This window comes from Lepisma saccharinum, chromosome 22 (assembly GCF_977018435.1).
Source record: "Lepisma saccharinum chromosome 22, izLepSacc3.1, whole genome shotgun sequence".
Classification (NCBI taxonomy): Eukaryota; Metazoa; Arthropoda; class Insecta; order Zygentoma; family Lepismatidae; genus Lepisma; species Lepisma saccharinum.
Window position 1 is genome coordinate 55,764,737 of NC_139250.1, and position 25,631 is coordinate 55,790,367.

Here is a 25,631-nt window from a genome sequence, read left to right on the forward strand (position 1 = left end):
AAGTCTGGGACTTCCGGAAAAGAGTTGGATCGACGCGAACGAAGTGATCTTGTGAGTACGTGGAACGTGGTGAAGCGTCTACCGGATCCGGAAAGTCAAACGAAGAAAAAGAACGGTGAGTTGCTTCCCGACAGCATTTGCTGTCTGATCGTAGGTCCTTCGGGGTGTGGGAAAACGACACTGCTCGTGGACAATTTTCTCCTCGCACCGAATTGGTTAGATTGGAAGAACAGGCACCTGTACGTGTTCTCGAAAAGTTTGGAGCAATCCAAATACCAGCAACTGATGAAACTGTACGATGGTCTGGACATTGCAACGTTCGCCTCGGAAATAAAACCACTCGACGATTGTCGTGAAAATTCAGTCGTTGTGTTCGACGACGCCATCCTGGAAAATCAAAATGAAATTCGCAACTTTTTCACCCAAGGTCGTCACAAAGGAATGGATTGCTTCTACCTAGCTCAAACGTTTTCCAAAATTCCAAAACAGTTAGTACGCGACAACGCTAATTTCATATGTTTGTTTCGTCAAGATCATACCAACCTCAAGCACGCGTACGATGACTACGTAGGCGGAGACATGAACTACAATCAATTTTCGGAACGCTGCTGCTCTACTTGCTGGAACGGTGACCATTTCGGATTCGCGACGATCGACATGACGAGGAAACCCAACGACGGAAAATACAGAAACAAAATCAACGACTTTCTAAACGTTGCAACGTTGTGAGAAACGACGTATATAAATAACGTCATGACGAAACGAAAAATCGAGGACGAAAATCTCAAGCTTCGCGATTACCTCGCGAAACGCTTCAAAGGTTGGAAATCCGAGAATCGCGGATTCTACGAAGAGAAGAAACTTCAGGATCAACCTGTGATCGATGCCATCAGCGGTCTAGGTAAAGAAATTAAAAGTGTCACGGAACAAAATAAAAATTTGATCAACGAACTCGTACCGCTCGCAGCTAAAAGTTACGCCGTACCCACACCCATTTCGAGCATTCCTTCGACGCCGTTCGAACTGAAGGATGCACCGGCACGACGTCGAGCCATAGGTAGCACGTCGTCGTCTTCGGATAAAATCGAGTTGGGACCTTTGGCACGAGACTACCTGAGTACGGGGAAATTCGACAAGGATGAAGTGTTCGGTTTGTATCCCAGCATGGAAACCAACGAAGGCGGCGGTGTGGTTTGGAAGATTGGGAAATCGAGGGTGACCTTCGAAGGCAACGACATTAAAGTCAATTTAGGCGACAAGGATAGTTGGAACAGGTATCCGGGTACGGTGGGACTGTGGGAACTCGTCGCCAAAAAGCAGCCGAAAGATTACACCGACGAAGATTACCAAAGTTACAAGGAAATTCTGATCATGACGGATGCCTTGTACCAGAACAACGACGCCTCGCAGAATAAGGTGAAATCGAGCAGCGGCGAGAAGTACAGGAATCTCATCAAACCGATTTGGAACCAGGTCAAAACAGGCAGCGGCGTCAAACGCTACAACACGCTACCCAAAGAATTCGTTTGGGTGGACGACGTGAGGAAGCTCGTGGACCGATTGTTGGTGATAGCCGGCGAAGAGAATGCAGGCAACCGTAATTTCTACAACGAGAAGGTTGGCATCGTGGACATGATCATCACGAAACTTTCCAACTTCATCGTGAACGACGGCAAGGGCATAGGTTACCTAATCAAAATCAGCAACACGCTGCCTCCGAGATTCTGGAACGTGGCCGAGGGAAAAGGACTCGTGAACGACATCATCAACAAGTTACCTTTCGAGATGCATCTACCTGGCTACCAGTACTGCGGACCGGGTACCAAACTCGAGAAAAGATTGGAGAGAGGAGACAAGGGTGTGAATCCGTTGGACGCGGCATGCAAAGATCACGACATCGCCTACAACACCACGCAGACGGATCTGGACGCACGTCACGAAGCAGACAGAAAGTTAGAGCACGCAGCTTTCGAAAGGTTCGTGAACAGAGACGCATCGTTGGGTGAACGGGTCGCCGCACTGGGTACCACCATCGCCATGAACACAAAACAAAAATTGGGGTGGGGTATATAAATAACATAGAGTAAAAAATAATAATAATAACAACACATCATCGCGTTTTCCGAAGCACGGATTTTCTTCCTCTGTTAAAAATAATAATATATATACGTGTCAAAAAACTTGATATATAAATAACACACATCATAAAAAAATAATATTCGGTATATATAAATAACACACATCGTGAAAAACAATTAAATTTCTCTCTAACACTCTGAAAATTTTTTTTGATATGACGACTGAAAAAATGAGTGATATCCAAGCATTAAAACAAATGCTAAATTTGTCAGTCGAGTATGTAAAAATTCAGGAATTGGAAGTCGACAAACCTTACACGATAACTTCCGGTTCAATCGTTTCTACCCAGTATGGTCCCAAGGTACGCCTGTTGCTCAACGCACAATACAGTCTATTTTTACCAGATCGATACGCTAACATGTTATCCGACGAGAAGCTATCTATTTTAATCGAGAACAAAACTCGAATCGTGTACAAGGGGACAAAGGAACTTCTTGGCAAGAAAACGAAGCACGTAATAGAATTTGTGTAACGACTGCGAGGCCGTGAAAAAAAATCTCAGAACATTTATATGTAAATAACATACCGTAAAAAACTACACGAGAAAAATCTCAGAATATATATATAAATAACATACCGTAAAAATAATACATAGAGCATCAACATGAAGCCCAAGGGTGTCGTGTACCAGATACCATACTCCAATCTTAAAAATCTAGGTGCCCTCGATGGGTTACTCACCAAGAAACAACGCGAGAAGAAACGTTATTGCTTGAGCAAAGGACACGGAATGAAATTACTTCTCAGCACACCTCAATTGAGACGCTTGCAGCGTTCGCGGAAACAGCAAAAGGTCGGAGGTTTCATATTCAGCATCCCGGCCATCCTGGCAGCATTGGGGGCTGTTGGAAGTTTGGCCGGCGGTAGCGCCGCCATCGCGAAAACCGTCATCGACTCGAAGAAGAACAAGGCGGAATTGGAAGAACAGAAACGTCACAACCTGGCCATGGAGAAAAAAGGGGGCAAGGGCGTGATGAAAAAGTTTAAAAAAAAAGAAACAACAGCACTCACCAACCGAGATATTGAATCTCTGATCGAACCGTTACAAATCAAACACTTCAGAGGAGTTTTCATGTCCGACATGTACCTCATACCTAACGTCACGCAGCACAACAACAAAATTAGCGTCGGAAGCGAACACATCGTCGTCACGCCAGGCCAATACAATCTTTCCACTTTGCAAGCTCAATTACCCAAAGGCACGTACTTTTCTCAAAATTCGGTCACGCACAGAGTGGAAATCCTATCCGCGACGGAGACCGTGGACCTGGGCACCATGGGAGAACTTTTAGGTTTCGAGAACAACCACCCAAAACTCGAAGCTGGCATCAAGCACGTAGCAACCAACATTCCTAAATTCTTGGCCATAGAGACTCTGAACGTACACTGCAACGTGGCGGAAGGCATGATCACGAAATCTTCGGACGGATTATTAGGAAGTCACAAGCAGACGGGAATCATAGCCACTTTCAAACCAAGTTCCGAGTTCATGGAACCGATCATCTACACGCCCTCTTCGCCGATCTATTTTCCAGTATGTCGCAACCGCATAGACGACATAGAGTTGGTGGTGACGAACGAGAAAGGAGACGTGGTGGATTTCGCAGGTGCCACTACGACGGCCATCGTGGAGATCAACGTATAATAAATAAGCATACATGTAAAATGGAGCAAATCGAAAGTTACGAATTGCAATCTTTCCCTCCCAACCGTCGCACGTTCGCCAATCTCAACGAAGCGAACAGGGAGATCGAATACGACGTGGACGTAGGCGACGGGTTCGTTCATCCTCACAGAGCGGACCTCTACCTTCAATTCGACGTGGTGAAGAAGGAAAGCGGAGACGCGTTTCCCGCAGCAGCAAACTTGATACTCGTGGACAACTTCGTGCCTCACCTGTTCTCGCAGGTGGAGGTGAGGAAACACGGTACCGTCATCGACAGAATACATTATCCAGGCATCACGTCGACGGCAGTGGGAACGTTGAAATTATCCAAAACGGACGCAGCGTACTACCAGGCCGGGGGATTCGAAGCCGGGACCAAAATTTCGACGACAAGTCACACGGTGCTCTTTCCCATGCGTCTGCTGCCTGGTTTCTTCTCGGACTACAAGGAGATCATGTGGAAGGGAGGACTGCGCGTCACGTTTCGAAGAGCGGCCAACGACAACGACGCACTGATGCGATACGCTACTTTGGGTCCGGACGGCACCACGCCGCTGCCCAACACTTTACCCGAAGCGGCCAAGTGCGTCATCCGGAGCATGGAATTGAGAATGCCGGTGGTGGAATACGAAACGAACTACGCCCTCAAGTACAAAGCGGAGATCTTGAAGAGTCCGCAGGTGCCGATTCACTTTCACGGTTACCAGTGCTTGCAGAAGATGGCGTCGGGAAGTCACATGGAATTCGACGTGACGACGCAGTTCAACAACATACAGTTCGACATGCCAGATTTCGTCGTGGTGCTCTTTCAGACCGGACGCAATAACGACCAGGAAAAAGATTCCAGTAAGTTCGACGACTGCAAGATCAAGAATGTTTATCTGAAGAACGGTAGGAACGAAGTGTTCCCGCGCGAGAATTACAACCTCGACATGACCAAAAACGATTACCTCAAACTTTACGAAGCTTACACGGCTTACAAACGCGTGACCGAGGGAAGCGTGGACGTGTACTACGCGCCCAGCGAATTCAAAACACGCAGGCCGATGTTCGTCATCAACACATCTAAGAGAAAGCAGGTGGTGGTCAACGATCGAACCAACATCAAGGTCGTGTGCGAGTTCCACGACGCGCTGCCTGCCGATACTCTGTGCAGCGTCATCCTGATTGCAGAGAAGTCTTTTGTGTATGATGTCAAAAATGAAAGAGTGACCGAACAGTTTTAAGTAAAAAAAAAAATCACATAATTCTCAAAAAATTATACTGACCGTAGGTTCAAATATTAGATTAACCTGCAACGCAACGTTTAGGATGTACTGCGAGGAACACCTTCTTACATTTGTGAGAATAATCTGGAATAAAAAAATAATAATAATAAAAATTAATTTTAATGCATTTATAATAAATCACACTTGAACGCACAAAGGAACTTCCCCTTTGGCCCTGCGTGTGCCCCATATTCACCCCGTAGGGCGCGGCAGGGAGTTAGTCCCGCTAAAAATCCCAAACCTTAACCTGTTTTTTTTTGCATTTGAAGATAAACACTATTGTTCTAATATTTCTCTATATTAAATTAGAACTTCTGTTACATAAATTGTTTTTTTTTTTTCATACATATATACATACATGCCATTTACCACATTCGAAGCTAATTTCTAGATGATAGTGGCCCCATGGGAGCGTGTGAATCCCACATTTCAGAACGCGCCTCTTGTCGTCGCGTGCGTCCAGGGCAACCTTTCTCACCTGGTTGGTTGTCAACACATGGTCGACGCTCTGGATGCGCTGCTCCACTCCTGCAATTGACGTCCTAGTTTGAAGGGTTTTGACGTAATCCACGAACTTGAGGTCCTTTTGGACGACCTTCCTGGCCACACCCTTAGCTTTTTTCGTGATGGATCCTTCTGCCCGAATAGCATAGGTTTTGGAGCGAAGACCGGCTTTCTCGAGAGTCACATCACCGTTCTTCTCGTCTTTGACTTTGCCGACCACCATCTTGTTGCGAGCCGGGATGCCGTATCGGTTCGGCTGGGGATAGCCCGAGGTGTCGAAGAGGTCAACCAGAGATGGAACCGTGGCCATATCCTTGTACGCGTCGGCTGTGTGAACCTGGTATATTAAACTGTCCGTGTCTATGTAGAGAAGCGAGATGTTGTGGTCGTAGTGTGCACGTAATATGTCGTAGTACGTCTCGAACATGTGTAGCTTGCTCAGATCCAGAACCGCGGTTCCAACGTAGATGGGTTTGTTGAGCTTCACCTCACCTCGCTTCATGTGAATCAGAGCCAGCTGCTCATTGTAAATGGTCCTTGATTTGAATAACGGGTTTGCTACGAGCCTGCGACATTGTGCTTTGTTTGATATTAGCCTCACATCTACACGATTTCGCACATTCTCCATAGTTTTCCCGAACACCGCATTGTTCATTAACTTGAAGAAATCGCGATCGAAATCAGAAGTGGCGACTGTGCGATGTTCGGTGTTGAGCTCGATGTATGGCCTCAACCATGGAGAATGCTCGAACATCAAAACTCGATGTACCGTGCGGACGGTAACCCCTCGCTTCATCAACCACCGGATGTTTTGGTAGTGTAGGACATAACGCTCTTTGGGCACGAAGTCCATGATGAGCTTTGCTTGGTTCGAGCCGGGCGGGCATTTGAATTCCGGGACTGGCGGAAGATCGCAGAACAAATCCTGCACCTTCTCGGAGAACTCGAGGTCCACCTCGGCAAAAAATCCGCGTTTCGAATCGTCGAAACCTTCAACGTCGAAGTTGGAGGGATCGACCCACTCGAAGCCTCCAAAGGGGAGTGGCTGCATCATGGAGTGTCCGTAGAGGTTGTTGACGTCCGTGTGCATGATGTAGCTGGACGGTTGCGAAGGGTCGTAACCGGTGGCCATGTGGTGATTGTTGGCGCGTGCGTATCGCAGCGACACCTGGACCATTCCACCCCGCACGGCACGTTCTACAAACAGCATCATGTCCACTTTCGAAAGAAGCTCAAGCCTGATTTTCGTAAGAAGAAGCATGGCCGACCAGGCCAGTCCGGGAAGACTGTAGAAGTATGCAGGGTCCAGCTTGTAGATGGTTTTCGCAGTTGCACGAAACGCCTGGAACACGTCGGCGAGGAGCGTCACATCAAGTTTGAGGTACGCATCGTGGTAGTCCCCGAGATTTTGGCAATCCAGCTCGCGCCACATGGACTGAGCATGGTTATAGTCATCCTCAGATATGTCCGAGCCTCGCAGCTTGCTATAGAAGTTTGCTCGAGGAGGTAGCGACGTCTCCGCGAACTTGGTAGGGTCCGTGACGTATTCGTAGGGGTAGACCCCCTTACGCCTGAAGAGACCGGCGTCCCAGTTCGGAAAATTCGCAGAGGTGATGAGTGTTTGCTCGTCGGTGAGCTTCCCCGCGAGAGCATCGAGGCTTGCCGGGAGGAACCTCAGGGAGTCGAGGAAGCGAAGCTCGACGGTAGAGCGTGATCCCGGGATCGACACTCGTTTGCTCAAGCTAATGTAACGCTCCTCGTTCTGCGCCAGGACGTTGATTCGCATGTCGTCGTACCCCAAGTGAGGCACCAGATGGTGGAAGTCGTATCCCGAGCCATTGTGAAAAAACACAGGGATGAAGCGTGGGTCCCGGGCCATTAGGTTGCAATCGTTGCACCAAGGATCAACATACCTACCGTTAAAATGATCGTGGTGTTAAACTTTACAATTTTCGGCGGTGTACTCTTTAGCGCAAACGGGGCAAGCGGTGGCCTCGTCGTGTCTACGTTGATCGTCGGGGGACAGTGGGAGCATAGGCTTGGGGGCCAACAGTACCTTCCCTATCTCGATGGCCTCGACAACCATCCTCTCGAGGAAGTGTTTAACTGCGTCGGGAACGCGATACACGTAGGGCTCGGGGGCGATGTGCTGGTCTCGTCGCACCACAACGTAGGCGAAACTGGATGCCTCGTGGAGTTGGTAAGGGGTGGTGGAGGAAACTTCGGGATCGGGATCGCAAGTGGACAGGGGTTTGAGGAAGGCCTCGAAGTCCGCGATGATGATAGCGGGGTGCTCCACCATGGCACCGTGCATGTGGAAACGCTCCACGGTGCCAGGTTTGGGCAAGACTGCCACCCCAGGCTCGTTGGCATCGCAATAAAGTTTGTGGCGAGCGAGCTTCTCTGCAGCGATGTTGGGACCTCTGATGCGCTGGTAATCTTGCTGTTCTTGATTATCAAAAATTGACAAGCACCTGCGACAAACTTCTATGTGGGTTTTGTCTTTGCTCCGTTGGCTCGAAACAAGTCTAGATAGGGAGCGAATAAGGGTGTAATGGTGATGGGTCTCGTCCTTGATGAGCAGAAGGTGAATTTCCCGAGCATCATCGTCGTCTACATCGCTCACCCGGATGGGGTACACCACATTTTTGTCAGTGAGGCCATAAACGTTGATGGCCAACCGAGGGTTGTGTGTACGGGCCTCGAACTTGCGAATGTCCGAAAGCGCCACATGGTAGTCGATCCCAGCCATCACATCTTCCAGCTCTGGCTCGTAGGGTAGGTAGTGGTTAACTCGATGTGGATGGTTTTTTGGCTCAACTGGGTGCAAAGCTGCAAGCACACACCATACGAAGCACTTGGCGTCACCGTTCTGAATGTTCAGGACGGCCTTCTTTGCCGCGATGGAAGGTGGTAAGGGGACGTAGCTGGAGGCAGAGAGAGGCACAAACTTGCAAAGTTTGACGCACAGTTCGTGAGGCCCCCCACACAGCGAACCCCCCGAGCCCTTAGCTTGATGTTCCTCCTACTTTGCCACCAGTTCCTCGGCAAACTGGTTGTAGATGACCTCGAGGTTGTCGACATCCGCCAGATGCAGCGTCTTCGCCTTGGTGTTGTGGCAGAAGCTGTAAATTTCATCGGACGGCTTCTTGTACTGGCAACGTAGCGATGCGTAGAATTTGGTGGAGGAGTACGTAGCCAGTGCATTACAAAAAATAGAAATTATCTCTGCTCGCTTCTCCTCTAAAAAGCTACGAACGTCGCATAAGCCCTCCGAAGTGAGGACAAAATCCTCCTACAAACGCTCGAAAGCAGATTGGTTCGCTTTCATCGCAGGCTTGACGCGTTTCGTGGGTGGTGCATTGATGGAGGCTGCTTCCGCCTTCCTCTTGGTGGAGGTCGAAGGCTGAGCCCCAGATGTACTTTCGCTTAGACAAGTAAGCTTATGCTTCTTGGCATACGCAATTGTGATGCGTTTATTGCATCCGGAACACAGTTCGGTGGCAGCCAATTGCTTGCCTGGCACGCAGGTGCGACAATGTCTTGCAAAATGTTTGCTTGATATGGTTGTTTTGCACACAGGGCAACTTTTCATGGAGCGCATTTTTTTGGGGTATGTTTATTTATATGTGATCTGTTGGTGGTAGAGTGTTTACGAAAAAATGCCTTATGAGAAAAATTTTGTAAGCTAATTCTAATTAACGTTAGTTTGGGGGGTTTATTTATATATGGGTGGTGTTGTCTTCCTCAAATATGTGCTTTAATCAACCCTATAAAAAATAAAAAAAATATATATAAGAAAAATATGATTGTAGATAGAAAAAGCACAATAAATATTATATGCATGTGTAATTCTATTTAGCTTATTTTTGCTAGACACGAAACTTCTTCAGATTTTATTGCCTACTAGTATATTTTTCTACCAATCTAGTAGAGATGCGTAACTATGAAAATGTTTTTTTTGTTTAAGCACTAATCATTATGTTTCCAATAGGACTCCTATGGGACGTAAAACCTTGTAACTTTGCTCTATGTATATACTAGTGCTTTTCCAACATATTCACAAAACCTTAGAACCTTCACAGACAAAAAAATAAAGTTTTCCCCTGTGTACATGTATAATTCGAATTTTACTGTAGGTCCAGTTTCGGTTAGCCTTACTGTGCATAAAACAACAAATCCAACTTAGAATATCAACACATTCAAAAAGATAAAGTTTCCCCTGTACACTTGTATAATTTTAATCTCCAAGTTCGATACCCGGCGGATCCCACTGTAGGTCCAGCTTCGGTTAGCCTTACTGTGCATAAAACAGCAAATCCAACTTAGAGTATCAACACATTCAAAAAATAAAGTTTCCCCCTGTGTACATGTATAATTTTAAACTCCAAGTTCGATACCCGGCAGATCCCACCGTAGGTCTAGTTTCGCTTAGCCTTACTGTGCATAAAACAACAAATCCAACTTAGAGTATCAACACATTCAAAAAGATAAAGTTTCCCCCTGTGTACATGTATAATTTTAATCTCCAAGTTCGATACCTGGCGGATCCCACTGTAGGTCCAGTTTCGCTTAACCTTACTGTGCATAAAATAACAAATCCAACTTAGAGTATCAACACATTCAAAAAGAGAAAGTTTCCCCCTGTGTACATGTATAATTTTAAACTCCAAGTTCGATACCCGGCAGATCCCACTGTAGGTCCAGTTTCGCTTAGCCTTACTGTGCATAAAACAGCAAATCCAATTTAGAGTACACGCGTCAATACCATCCACCATGAGTAAACTAACATGATTATTACCTCGCTTTTATGTTATTCGCGATGAAGAATAGTTTTTTTCAAGCGCACGTTATGTATGCTCATATTCTTTTTTGTTTATCGTAAATTTCGATGTTTAATCAAAACAACACTTTCTGTTCACTAACGCCACTCGTAATTATTATTATTAACACACACACACATGCAAAAAAAATAACAAGAAACAAAACTTACCTACAAAAAGCTGCTAGCAATTTAACACTCACAAATAGTAGTATAATCGCGCACAGTCGCAAAAACTTCGCTGTTCTGTCTAGAAGCTTCCACAGAAAACGAAAGTCATCTCCCCCCTCTCTCTTCTCTCCACCCGTCGTCGCATCCGGTTGCGGTGACAATATAAGCAAAAACTAGGTCGCGTCAGTATTGCCAACTCACTAGGCCTCTGAGTTTAGGGCGACCCAAATTGTGCTGCCAGAGCGTGTTGCGCACGGACCAGGTTTGAGGGCACAAACTCAACTGGCATCTCTCGCATTACTATTTCAGCAAAGCGTTGCAGAACAAGCAATGTTTGTGTTTCCCACGGCAGCATCTTGAGTATTATTACAAGCTGGTTGAGGGTTACGTACAGCAGCTGGCCTCCCCCCCTTTCAGCGTGAACTTGGGAGTGGCGCGAATTCCACGCCGCCGGAGCGGACGTTCCACCCGGTACGGAAGTTGATGTTTATCGCGGCGTCACGAATCCCACACCGGCGGCGTGGAAGCCAAACAGAACACGGCTAAATTAATGATGAATAGTATGCACGGGTAAATGTACAAATTGAAAAACACTCCCCGAAGAGATTTGCCCCCCCACGTCAATCAATTTTACGTTCAAAAGCCGTACGGGAAAACCTTTACTTTTTTGGTTGGGCACCACGCACCCTGGCGGGGTTATAGGGGCCAGGTGTCCTAAAAAACAACAATTATTATTATTTTGTTTATTTGCTTGCGTCACAATACAGGCGCGCGTGCGTGTGTGTGTGTGTGTGGCACATCGTTCCCGAGAGAGGTTTACAAAGGTCACGATATACAAACATTGCCGGAGTTGGAAAATTACGATATGGCGCATTCGCTCACCACTGTTGCCAGCCGTAGGTCTCTCTCTCTCTTCATCTTACAGCAACGTTGGCATCTCTATTTTTTTTAGTTGCAGGTGGTTTGCCAACACACTCTAGTTAATAATGCTACATATTATACACACACACGCACACTCATACTGTGTTGCCATCCACCCATCTCTCTCTTTTACGGCAGTGCCGGCTCTCCTTGCCCAGTGTGTGTAGGTTGGCAAAAATTGCTTTATGCACTGTAAGGCAAGCCTCAAGCAAAGTTGCCAGCTCCTTGCTTTAGGTTAGGTTAGACCAAGAAAAAAAAAGCTGTAGGTAGGCTGTCGGTTGTTTAACTCTTCCCTCTCTCTCTCCTCTCTCTTTTTTTTGTAAAAGGCTATGGTAAAAGCACCAGTAGGTTGGCAACCTTGCTTTATGCACTGTAAGGCAAGCCTCAAGCAAGGTTGCCAGCTCCTTGCTTTAGGTTAGGTTAGACCAGAAAAAAAACCTTGGTGATTTTTTTCGAGTAAGGTGTTGGCAACACTTCGAGAAAATAAGGCTTATGCCTTACAAGAGTAAACCATTAAGAAGCCTCAAGCAAGGTTGCCAGCTCCTTGTTTTAGGTTAGGTTAGACCAAAAAAAACCTTGGTGATTTTTTTTTTAGTGAGGAGTTGGCAACACTGCGAGAAAATGGGGCTCATGCCTTACAAGAGAAATCCATTAAGGCGAGCCCCACCGAGCCCCATTTTCGGGCGCAGAACCCGTGCACTTCACCTACTTGTATGGCGCCTCGAAGTCTGGAGAAGGGTCGGGGAAGTGTAGGAATCAAGGAAGGAAAAAGATAACGTTTGCTTCCACAAATTAAACTTGCAATACGTAATTTTACTTGCATTCTCTTATTTTAAGTTTGCAGCTGCAGCAGCAGGCAAGTTGTCCATCACTATGTTTATAACTATGCCATATGCAATACAAAATTTGAGGATTGAAAGAAAATCGCTAAGGAGACCGAGGACAACGGTAGAATATAAAATAACACGGCGTACTTCGCGATAACATAGGGGGGATAAGGTTTATACAACCAATATATATGAATGGCGTATTGCAGAAAGGGACCTGAGTCACATTTTTAAGGTATCGGAGTTAATGGTATTTTTGATTTTCCTAGTTACAGACACATCTTTTAGTGCAGAAAGGAAGTCAGTCACACGAGGCTATAGCCAAGAAAATGCACAGTGAAAAGTGTACTTTAATGCAGAAAGGTACCTGAGTCACTGACTCGGGTCCTTTTCTGCAATAAACTAAGCCGTATTTATACGTTGTACGAACTGTGTACGCTAATCTGTAATGCAGCTCGGGCGGTAAAAATACTGACAAACTTATTGACACCAGTAACATTATTGATTTAGCAACATGGTGGCCTCATGTCTACAAAAAAAATGTGGCATCTGTGAAAACTACCATGTGTTCCTACAAGAATGGGCAGTATTTCAGATTTCCAAGTATCATTACATTGAATACTGTGTTGAACATAAGGGTACTGTCAAGGTTTCCTAAGTCATCAAAGGTTTGACGTCTCACACCCTCTATCTGCTTGATTGATTGCGTTGGTGTTTTAAGTCCGCTTTATGCACAGTAAGGCTAATCGGGACTGGTCCTACAGTTTAAAGTGGGATCCGAACCACGAACTCCACCGGGTATCGAACCCGGGACCCCTTGATTACAAGGCAACGACGCTACCACTGTGCCATCGGGGAGGCTTACACCTTCTATCTGTCCAAACGTGAAAGAACTTTAATTCCTACGCCACGTACCTTCCCAGTTTCACGTATGCCGATCAAGCTTACCAAATTGAAGGACATAAGAACTGCGTTGTCGTATGTACCAGACGACGTCAAAGGATTTTATGAAGATATTCATCAGTGGTCCTACACTCGCCAATGAAACAGACTCAGATGTAGAGTAACACATGCATGTACGAGCTCGTACATTATTGTATTTCGAACACTGACAATAAAGTCGAGAAAGTGCAGTACACTGTCATGCATTGATGAATCTATGATTTTCTGTGGCATATATAACATAACCTAACCTAATCTAGCTTATGTGGGAACGACAAATGGGCGTTTGTAGGATATTTCTCGTCTTATTTCTCAAAGTTTCAACTTTTATTGCAGAAAGGTACCGGAGTCACAACCTTTTCATCTCCACTGTCTCTAGCAGCATACTGCAGAGGGGCGCATTGAGGGTTGCAAAATTAACTTTTCTTTATGCTGAATATTTGAGCCAACAACGGCACCACATTTCTTTCTTACACTATCAATATTATACAATTTTTCTTGTTTTTCTCAGAATTGTGTAAAAGTGACTCAGGTCCCTTTCTGCAATAAGCCATTCATATATATATATATATTGGTTACTGGGACTCCTTGTTGGCGTAGTGTTAACGTCGCCGCCTTGTAATCAAAGGGTCCTGGGTTCGATAACCAGTTGAGGCATAACATGGTTAGGTTTCCAGTTTAAACTGTAGGTCTAGTCCGGTCCATACTGTATGTAAAGTGGACTTAAAACACGAACTCGATCAATCTATAATTTCTTTTTACTGAAAGGTGCTATTCGGAAACGAGCAAAGCGTTTTCGTTACTTACGAAACATTATCCAACTTTAACCAACAGAATTATAATCGAAACGTTGTTTTATATATCTCGGCTATGACTGCCTGGAAAAGTTAAAGGAAGTAACGATTGTTAAATGTCGGTTGACTCATTATCTTAGCACAATAAATTCCGAGTTCGAATTCCTATGTCAGTTTCATCAGTATTACGTGGCAATAAATAATTAATTAGAGCCAGAGATATATAAAGAGACAGTAAACATATCATTTTGGGGAAAGGGGTACTGACTGCAATTACGCACAGTATCGGCAGTATTAAAAAAAAGTCTGTAATTGCTTTGGTAATATATCAAACCGTAAATAAAAGCAATCGATGTTATTCACTTTGTTGATTTCTGATTATTTTTTTTATTATTATTTCGTTGTTGTTAATTTTATCGGAAGAAAAAATTCTTACACTCTGCAGAAGATAAATCATGTATTAAATTCCGAATAATAATTAATCACCATTTTATATCATATGCATATCATTAACATTCTTCTGTTAAGCCTTGCATGTATCCTGGAGCGAAATACCGACACCTGTCAAAATACTTCATCGCAACAAAAGCAGTGGGACAAAGGCCACGACTGTAGAAATGCAGGATCCAACGAACGTCTGTTTCAGGCGCCAAAACGTCTGGATTTGTCTCGCTGAGAGCTCGAGTTTCGGTTTCGGTTGTAAGTGAGTGAACACTTAGGCTATATACACAAGCAACAATGGCGTCTGCGGGGGGGCAATTAGTTGAGAATACAGTACTCCCAATATGGTTCAAGCTCGCTGTACAATTAACTTCAACTGCAAATAAAGATGGTGAAATGGTGTGAATGTTGTCTGTTATCGCAATTGTCCCCAATGGCGTAGTGGTAACGGTATCACATGTAATGATGCGGTCCGGCGTTCGATCACCATTAGAGCCTCAGCGGCTGTTTCCATTGGATGATATTCAGCCACCAACTTCCCCCACAATTGTTTGCTCGAAATCACACCCATTGAAATGATTACGGCAAACGTTTCGGAGCGTGTTGTTAACACACTTGAAGGTGCAAATATAACGATTATATTCTAAATGTAATCCTGCATTTTATTTAGTCTCTCAACAACGACCAGACTATCTATCAGAATATATAAAACGATGTGTACGGCCTCACACAAACTTCAATCGCGGCTAATATGGAGGTGATTTGATGTGAACAAGAAAAAGCATAGATTCAATATTAACATATTACTTTGAGGTTTAGAAAATGATAAAATATATGTGTAAGACTGGTGCAATAATTGGTTCCCTTTTAATTAATGATTATAATTTTGCAATTATTATAATTATTATATAACTGCACTAATATAAACAACAAAGGAAGAAATGATTCATTAGAAAATAGTTTCTTGAATTTTAATGTTAAAAGATATCAATATCTATTCATGTCACTGCTTGGGAATGACCTACTAAAAGCGCGGATTTTCATGAAAGGCTAGCATGTGAGTCAATATGTGAAGAAAATCGTCTCCTCGAATTAATAGCGCGGAGTTAGAGTAGAACCCAGAGCCCCCTGGTAGCAGCAGATTTTCCATTTATCCTTTAGGAAAGTCCAATTTGCTGCTTCTCATGTAGTACATGCATGTGAAATATTGAGTTCAGAGTGCTGAAAACTTTTCTCCCCTACTCCTCTGTCGTTACTATCGTTTTAGATGAGAGTATTTACGTTTTGAACGTAGTTTCCCTCTTCCCCTGTAAGTAGGGTTGCGAGATTTCTAAAATAAAAAAACGGGACATATAGACATGGATATAGTTAAATTTATTTTTATAACATTTTTAAACATTACAAAATCAATTGCAATTTAAAGCATTGTTAATGCCGAATTGTTAACATTTTGACAAAATGTATTAATATTTGAGTGAACACTTTGCGTCCTTTAAGAGGATCTTTGCTTAGAATAATCACTATTATAAGAACATACACAACATAAGAATATATAGAACCCATAATAATATTAATAGTGATAATAATAAAATCGTCTTTACTAGAGCGGGCGTGTTTCGGCCGTCTCTATCGCAAAGATAACAATGATTCGAAGTGATTGGTAGATGAGAGAAAATAAGTACAGACGCGCACAAATATTCTCGTAGGGCCTAACGTTAGTGCCTCTACTACTCAACCTTACAAGATATAAATGAATGTCAACATTAAAGAGAGTACTTTATGTTGGTTACCGAAGATACCGAAAATGTCGGTTCTCAGTATATCGATATTTAGAGGTCATATTTTCGAGTACAGATAACGGATCCTGTATATCGAGGGTTTCAGCAGCCGGCCTCCGTGGAGTAGTGGTTAGCACAGCGCGCCACGACGCCAGGGGTCCCTGGTTCGAATCCTGGCCAGGGCATGGGTGTTTGTGCGAGTCTCTTCATCAATTTCATTAGGCTATATCATCACTCATCGATGGCCCAGTGGTAGCGTCTTCGCCTTGTAATCAAGGAGTCCTGGGTTCGATACCCGGTGGAGGCGCATAGTGTTTCGGATCCCACTGTAAACTGTAGGTCGAGTCCCGATTAGCCTTACTGTGCATAAAGTGGACTTAAAACACCAAATCAATCAATCAATCATCACTCATCCTCAACTTTACAATTAAGAGGCAGAAAAGCGAAGTAAAATAAACAAAATTAATCAATAGTTTCAGCAGCACTAAATATACCCCGATTATGCAACCATTTCAGGATATTTTTTTAAAATTTTGCCTGCTTTACGGTGCATTATATACACCAGCAAGTTAACCTCAAGGAAATGAAGTAATTAGCTCACGAAGCGGATTACATAAAAAATAACTCCATCGTAGATTCCAGCCGAGGCTACTCCCTTAATATTATGCCAAAGTAACAATCAGCCATGGAATCACTTCTTGGTGAACAAGGGCAATTACATTAACATATTATTATTAATAATATTAAATAGAATAGGATTATACACAGTGGCGGCGATTATGGGGGCGTGGGGGTAATTGCCTCCTCCCAAATTTTGGCACTTTTTGCCCCCACAACTGCGTCCTCTAACGAAATTTCCTTACACTCCACCCATCTCCACTTCAAAATCAATGGAATAAAGAAATGAGTATGTTAAGAATGGATTACCACAATTAGAGGCAAACCAAAAGGGTGATCATGCGAGAAGTCGACCCCATCCTTGAAATAATTTGATTTCGATCAGTCAAGTATGGGTTTTTAAACATTTAACAACGTTTTAGATGAACATCTTTTTATTACATGAATGCGTGCATTTCGTTGGTTCTCTTCCTACCGCGCCCATTTGAAATTCCTTTCTCTCCAACGTAAAGTTTGGGGGACGGTCGAGATTCTAACCCGAGGCCACGTGATCAACAGCTTGACATGCTTTGCCCAGATGTCGGCTCGTTTTGCCCCATCGCACGGTAAAACTAAAAAAAAGAGCTCCCTCTCCTATCAGGAGAAAGAAAACCTCGCGAAGTGACACCCCGGAGACTTCGTGACGTGAGGTGAGGTGATACTCATTAGGGCTAAAAGGGGCTAAAACATCACCCTAGTTGTTGCCATCAATGGCAGAATTGTGATCCAGTCCCATGTCTTCATCTTTGCTTATGGGTGCGAGAAATCCGCCCCCTTTCCTTTCCCTTCTCATTTCAAGTGCTGGAGAGTTTGTTTTTTTTTTCAATTTGATTTAGTTTATTTTACTTCGCGTTTTGTGCCTCTTGGCTAATTTGCGAAGATGGGGATGTGTGATGAAATGATGAAATTGATGAATGGACATTCACAAACAACCAAGTCCGACCGGGATTTGAACCCGGGACCCTTGGCGTCGCAGCGCGATGTGCTAATCACTCGGCCACAGGGTCGGGCAAGTGCTGGTGAGTAAACTTATACCTAGCAAGTGTCAGTCTCAGAATATCACGAGTATAGAGTGAGTTTTAGATACCGGGGTTCAATATCTCGAAATACCGGTTACATCGAAGATGCAGAAAGTACAGGAAAATAGCGAAGGTACTGTTTCGATATATTGATATTTCGGTGTTGCCAATACCTGAGATTCCGGTATTTTCAAGTAACGGTAAATCAATAACTCCACCATCTTTAAAAAGTATAACGTTTCTTATCATTCATATTTATTTTCTAATCACACACTTATACATATGCACACATGTGGAGGCTGTGTGCCTGTGCAGTGCTTCTTTCGGTAGAAAGTATTCAGGTACTGTTTCTAAATTTGTAAGCAACACAAAACGAAAATCGAAAGTTAATAAACAACTATTTATGTTCAATTATTTAGATACAGCGCGTTCAATTTAAAATTGTACCGCAGTCCCCCCCATTTACGAATACCTAACGCAATGCATTTTTTGTTTGTAATGGTAACACGGCGGCTGAATAGTCACGTAGCTTGGTGTGGAACGAAGAGGCAAGGGAATAGAAAAGGAAATTAATACTTACTCTCATGATGCTTTTCCGGTGGGTTCAATTTTAAATTGAACGCACTGTATATTTTACGTGACTTTTCTTCCTGTTTTCTTAATCGCGACGATTTTACATTTAGGTACTCCAAAGCAATGATTTTGTATATTCACACGTCAACCTGCCATTATCCTTCACATTTATGTTTTTACTTTATCAGTGACTCACTGGCAATTGCCATAATGCACAGTCGAACATCTAAGCGAAAGAAGGGCGAAAGAAAATATTATCGTACTGCGTCTCGGTTTTATTTAGGGGTGAAGCCGTTCCACATTACTCAATCGCGTCTGAACTGAATCTCCTAACTGCCCCAAAGGAACGATTGATTAATTAAATTACTTTACTTCGCTTCTTGTGCCACTTTTGGGTAATTTGCGAAGATGAGGATGGGTGATAACATGATGAAATTGATGAATGCACACTCACAAACTTCCATGCCCAGGCCTAGATTCGAACCCGGGACCCCCGGCATCCTAGCGCGATGTGCTAACCACTCTGCCTTCTGGCGCCGGCCCAAAGGAACGAGTAGAAGTGGTTAGTTATCTAATTAACTTACATAAGTTTCTTGGACGAATAAACTGGTCGCTGCAGAAAATGGACATTGCTTTGCGTTCATTAAAAAGAGTCTCAAAATATTTTATCATATATGCTTGCTTCAAATTAGCAATCTCGTTACATAATTTTGTACAAGCTTCATGCTTTTAGCGTCTTTAAATTTGTTGGCTAAAGAAGAGTAGTTGGATAGCCTCAGGCTGATTTTTTTTTTAAGAAAAGACGAATTGATCTAAAGTTAAAATATTTTCTGATCATTTTATAAATGTATTTAACAGTTCTGCTGTACACTCAGCGGCGAAAGAAACAGTAGGCGAATTGTCCACCACCATTTTCATTCAGTCTGTATTACACAATGTGATGATACTGAATTGAAATAATGACGTCATATGAAGAGGGCAATGCCTGCTTCGAACCAACATAGTGTGATTCCTTAAAAAGGCACAGGATATAGAATAAAAAGTAATGAAGATAGCAATGGACAATTTGCCTACCATTTGTTTGCTGTTGACTGTACAAAGTAAAAAGAAAACACTCTTTGGTGGGTTCCTTTATTTTCCACAGCGGGCTTTCAGAACGCCACAGGCGATAGCTAATGCTGTGCAACTTGCTTCGTGGCCTCCTTTGCTGGCAGCGTCAGCGGGGTAAAGAATGGCGCCAGGAAGTCTCATCCCCCGGTCGGAAAAGCTACAGACGCAAAATTGCGTTTGCATTAGCTGCTAGTCACTACGTACTTCGTGTTTGCCATCGTTGGTAATATCTGTCCATCAAACTTGGTCCATCATCCACTTAAGTAGGATATAATTGAAGTCAATACATGCGAACTACAAAGCAAAACGGATGAGTGAAGGGTGGGGGTTCAATGTTGTTTCATCGTTTAATATAGCCTACGTGTCAAAGCAAAACTTTGGTCAAACCACATTCATCTGTGGTTTAACTTTGTTTTGAGTCCACGTTTTACATGACAGGCTAATCGGGAAGGACCTACAGTTTAAAGTGGGATTCGAGCCTCTGATCAATCTACCCCAAGCAGGCATGAGGGTTCGATCTCGGAATCCCTTGATTACAAAGCGACAGCGTTGGGCATGAAACAATCAGGAAGGCCCATATCTTTGGAACGGAAGGCAGAATATGGGTGTAACATCATCATATTGACTCTTCGTCGTTGCCTTGTAATCAAGGGGTACCGGGTTCGATGCCCGGTGGAGGCACATACTGGTATGGATCCCACTTTAAACTTTAGGTCCAGTTCCGATTAGCCGTACTGTGCATAAAGTGTACTTAAGACACCAAATCAATCGATCAATACTGACTCTTCTTCTTTTTGCTTCGTGTGCATGGTGTGAAATCACTGTTTGAGGGGGGCAAAGATCTTAATCTACACGCACGTGCGCGCTAATATGTATACGTAATTAAGTACAACATTACTAATTACAAAATCACTAAATATTTATAAATAACATTATTAAATACATTTCAAGCAATAATATTTTTACATTTATAAATATCAGATTTGCATCAAGTAGCAAACTGATTTCTTTACTCAGTGGTTAAGGATGTCAATTAATTTCAAAATTGTTGAAATTGTTTCATTATGGAAGATTGATTGATTGAATTGGTTTATTTTACTTCGCTTTTCTGCCACTTTTGGCTAATCGCGGAGATTTAAATGGCTGATATACAATGAAACCGATGAAGGGACACTCACAAATACCCATGTCCAGGCCGGGATTCGAACCCGGAACCTCAGGCGTCGTAGCACGCTATGCTAACCACTTCGCCACGGATGTCGGCTTAACACTTGAAACATTGTGTTTAGTTTTTCTATTAATATAAATCAGTTAGGTTTCATTCTTATATTTATTGTCCTTTCTTGTTTCACTTTAATTGTGAATACGTTGCTCTTGCTGCAGATCTGTTAATGATATTTTGAAAGAGAGATGGTTGGGGAAATACCCCCGTTGCACGTTGCCCTTGGACCCCTCCGCTCCCATAAGTTCTCATGCACTATCATCCGCTGAGAGGAGATCGTTTCGAGGGATATTGAGCAATCCAGTGTTACGGTGAAAAAACCTAACTTCATTTCACTTCAGGTGACAACAAAATCACAAAAAATCAAGTATAAAGAACAGATTGAACTCTTTGTGACATTTTGATCATTTTGGCAAGATGGTACATGTAAGGTGCACATGGTAAGATGTCACTTACCATGTTTTACACCAGAGCCCTTCATTTAATGAATTTATTTTGACTGTAATTTTAGTTTTACGTTCAGTTACTGAGCGCTGGACCTCAAGTTAACTTCTTAGCCAGGACCTTGGGGTGCACGAGTTTGGGGTGGCAAAATGCCTTATCTTATTTAAATCTTCTTTTCTTCAACATTCGTGAATTGTAGTGATAGTGAGTTGCATGTTATTGAGTATAGGAAAGCAAGCAGAGAACAGCAATTTCAGGAAATCTGGCTGTGATTCCGCCCTTTGGAAAATTATTTTTCACTTATTGCAGACGATTATTTTACCAGAACCTTTGTTAACTTCCAGGAAATATCCCGTTTCTACCGTTCTGCTCGCCCTCTCATATCCGCGTCGTGGTTAACCAGACGGTACAAATTAGTTACCTTCACCTCGTACTAATCCACACAATCCACAATACTTTCACAAAAAAAATACTTGGAACGGTAGCCATATTATTGGTATTATAATCTGAGCATTGCATTGGTTTGGTTTAGAGTACGAGGTCGTTGTATTATGAAGTTTATCTAATTTTGTGTGGTGTCGCCAGTGTCACATGTTGGTACAATGCTGAGGATTTCGGTTTTCCCCTTAGTTGACTTATATCCAATGACAACTTAAGGAAAGCTAAGCACTTGTTTATCGCAGAAGAAAATTGTTATAACAATGTAAAATGTGACAAATCCGCAACAAAATTATATGCAAGGTAATTTCGTACTTTGTAAGTCACGTGTATATAACCTATACTGAATGAATGAATGAATACTGTATTTAAAGTTATTTGAATATTGCTCATGTCATGTATTAGGGGAGTCTACAGACCCCCCCACCACCGGTACGCTCTCAGACAAAAAGAAATGTAGAGTAAAACGTAAAGTTGTTGCGTGGAAATATGACCATTCTATTCAATTGCTATTGCCTTCGGTTGTAGACCGTTGATTAAGAAAAAAAGTGTGTTCTAAACTTTTTTCCGAAGAGCTTGCATTTTCTGCAGCTTGCGTTTGCAATGTACGAGGTTGCAGCCAGGAGACAAGACAACCAGGCGATCTTGCTTCTCTTCTATCGGTATCTAAGGTTGCCAGACCTTCATCTTTTATGCTTAACTTCGCTGCTTTTAAATAACGTTATTTTTTCAACATTAAAGCATAAAGTTGGTATACACAGTTTAAATTGAGAATATTTTGTTATACGTTTCGTGAAGCAATGCAGAGAGAACACGGGAGGGGGCGTTCTTAGTTCTCTCTCTTCCCACACGACCTGCATGTGTTTCTGAGGCAGTGGCAACCATGCCTACTAAGTCCCTCGCCCTCGCAGACAAGGGATGGCGGGAAACCACTTTAGATGTTATCTGTAGAAGCACTTCGCAGGTTTCTCTCACTCTTCCTGTGTAACTTGCGATAAATGCAGAATTCCTGTGTTGTGCGCACAATCGAAGGCAAATGTAAAAATAGACAAATTGCTAATCATTATGTTAATTAATTTTGTGTTCCTCAATGTGATTTTCCCGTGTAAAAATACTGTAAGCTTAAGTGTAACCCTACTTCAAATAATATATAAAAATAATAATAATACAGCTTCTTAAAAAAGCCCTGTCTGGGAAAGTAAATAATGGAAAAAAACTATGGATATTGTGCCTGCTATAATGTTTCCCGTTGACTCTATATAGGAAAAGGACGTTTTGCTGTGGTCTTCGAAAACGATAGCGTCAAGGGGTCGTGGGTTTTGATACCGGTGGGGACACGTGGTACAGTGGTACGGATTCCACTTTAGACTGTAGGTTCAGTCTCGAATAGCCTTTCTGTGCAACAAGTGGCAATTGAATTTTTCGAAAAGTAGCATACATTTCAAATCTTGGTCGTCTAATACACGAATGTTTGTGCTTACAGTTGTCATGCATCGCCAATGTCAACACTAAACTAAGAGGTCCAGTGTATTTCTATTTTACACCCATTTTCTACCTACCGGGTTAATCGCCACATATACGCCGAATTTGCATAAATTTCATATAGTCTGAATCTCTGGTTCATTCCGCGTACAACGGGATATCACTCATCTCTCTAGGGCAATTAGTCTCCGATCTACAATCATTTAATTGAAACTCTAAATTTTACTCAAAATCGGCTCGGGACCAAGGGGATTACATGTGAAAATGGCCTTGGGAATCAAAAGGTTAATGTAAGAAATGGTCTAAAAGTTAACAATGTTTCCCAATTTTCTTTGTTCAACAAATGTAAAAGAAAAATCATGCTAAAACGCTTTTGCAAGTCAGTTAAAATACAGATGTCTGAGAGATATATGCAATCAAACCATGGCCAGTATTAATGGAAGGACTATTATGCCAACTCCTTTTATAAAGGCACACTTTGTGCTTGGGGGAAGTGGGTGGTCAGACGAGGCACTTTCTACATCTCCCAAATAAATCAAGATTACATTCTGAGCTCCCAGCAGCCACTTACGGTTAACAACTTTTTACTTTAGTATGACATTTTACACTAAATATTTGGTCAAAATTGCCGGTTTTCCCCTCAATTTTGCAAAAAAATATTTTTTGCTTGCTTCGATTGTAATATAAACGTTTCTACACGTCACATTATTTTGAAAGAATTGGCGACCTATTCAATTAAAATGTTCCCTACATAGCTATTTCTATTTTGTTTATTTTTCGCCGCTGGTCTATTTCGTGAATGAATCGAGACAATGAGGTGGAATGATAAAATTATGAAGGTACAAACACGATGTCCATGACTCCATATTATCGCGTTTATTCTTTAGATTTAGCTAAACTTTGCGGAAAATTGTGAATAAGTATTAACGCAATCTTTCAAACCAGAATTTTGGTAATTGTTTGACACCCTCAAGATTGGCCCATGTAAGCAATTGGATCTCCGACGCTGTGCTTCTTGCTTGAGTGCGAGGGGACGTCAAGGGGGGGGAGGGGATGGGTGAAGCCGTTCGTGGCTGATTCAAGGGTTGCCGCTTGAAAGTACGGACAGAAGTGAGACTATGCCATTCCTGTTTTCTCTGCTTTCAGGGCATATGGCCTGAGAGCGAATGATTGTCTACAGTCGGGTTAAACATTATGGAGACTCGAGTTTGAACTCCAATTAAAAATTAACCAGTAGAGCCACGTATTTAAATTTCGTCACGATTGGACCACAAGTTTTTTAATTACAGAATCTCGAAGTGAGCATAGTTTGAAAAACACATAAAAAGCTGCCTTTTTTTTGTTCTCGTCTCACACATAAAGATCGATATTTAAGATTTATTGGGGATCGAAAGCACATAATACCGAAAAAGACTTGATTCAGTTAACATGCATTTATTATTATTATTATTATTAGACGTATAACACTTACCGAATACATTACATTCAGTTAGGGAAGTTGTACAGTGAATATTGTTTAAAATTTGTGCATTCATAGAGCCGTAGGTTGAGAATTCTACGTCAAAGAGAACAACACAATTCGACACACCCTTTACACACCATTAAACTTTTGCTTCTGTCGAAAGTATTATTTTAGAACATATATACTCAATATGAAGGAAAGCTCTTATTGTGAACAGACCGAGGAAATTTACTTCTCTCAATTTAGGGTTAAAACGGACAATTTAGACCGGTTTGTTAGTGTAAAAAATATGTATGTGGAATTATCCAATATTTGAAGGCACAGAAAACATTTCCAGGTCCCTAGCCTCCCCCTTCCCTGCATTGAGGGAGCTGCTGCTGTGCAACTGGTCACCGCTGAAACCAACTTTGTTCTATTTTATGTCCTATATTTGTACAGTTATAACCCCACCAAATGATCCCCTGTTTAAAAGGGAAGTGGGGGGGAGAGGGTGATGGACGGGGAGATTCATTTGTGGAGTTTATGGACAATACGAAGCTTTGTCGTCTTCCAGGCCAGTGTTGTTTAGAAGTCATTTGTATTTCATATTTATTTTATGTCGCTTTTCTTCCACTTTTGACTATTTACGACGAGTGATCATGATTATGTTAAATGGATGAAGAGACACTCACAAAACAGTCTCGTCCAGGCTGACGGGACTCGAACTCGGAGTGTACGGTCACTCAACGCACTCGTCCACAGTGTCGAACCTTTAGAAGTGGGGGAATTAATCTTTTCATACCATATTTCTCAGGAAATTACGTTACGACTATGCGTCAATCAGTGATTAAAAATATCATTATATTTTAACTGACATTAAAAGTGTTGTTGAAAAGCCTTAATTTATTTCTATAAAAATATGTTTCAAAGTATGGATATTGGTTTAAGAATAGAATTTAATCGGTAGGTTTT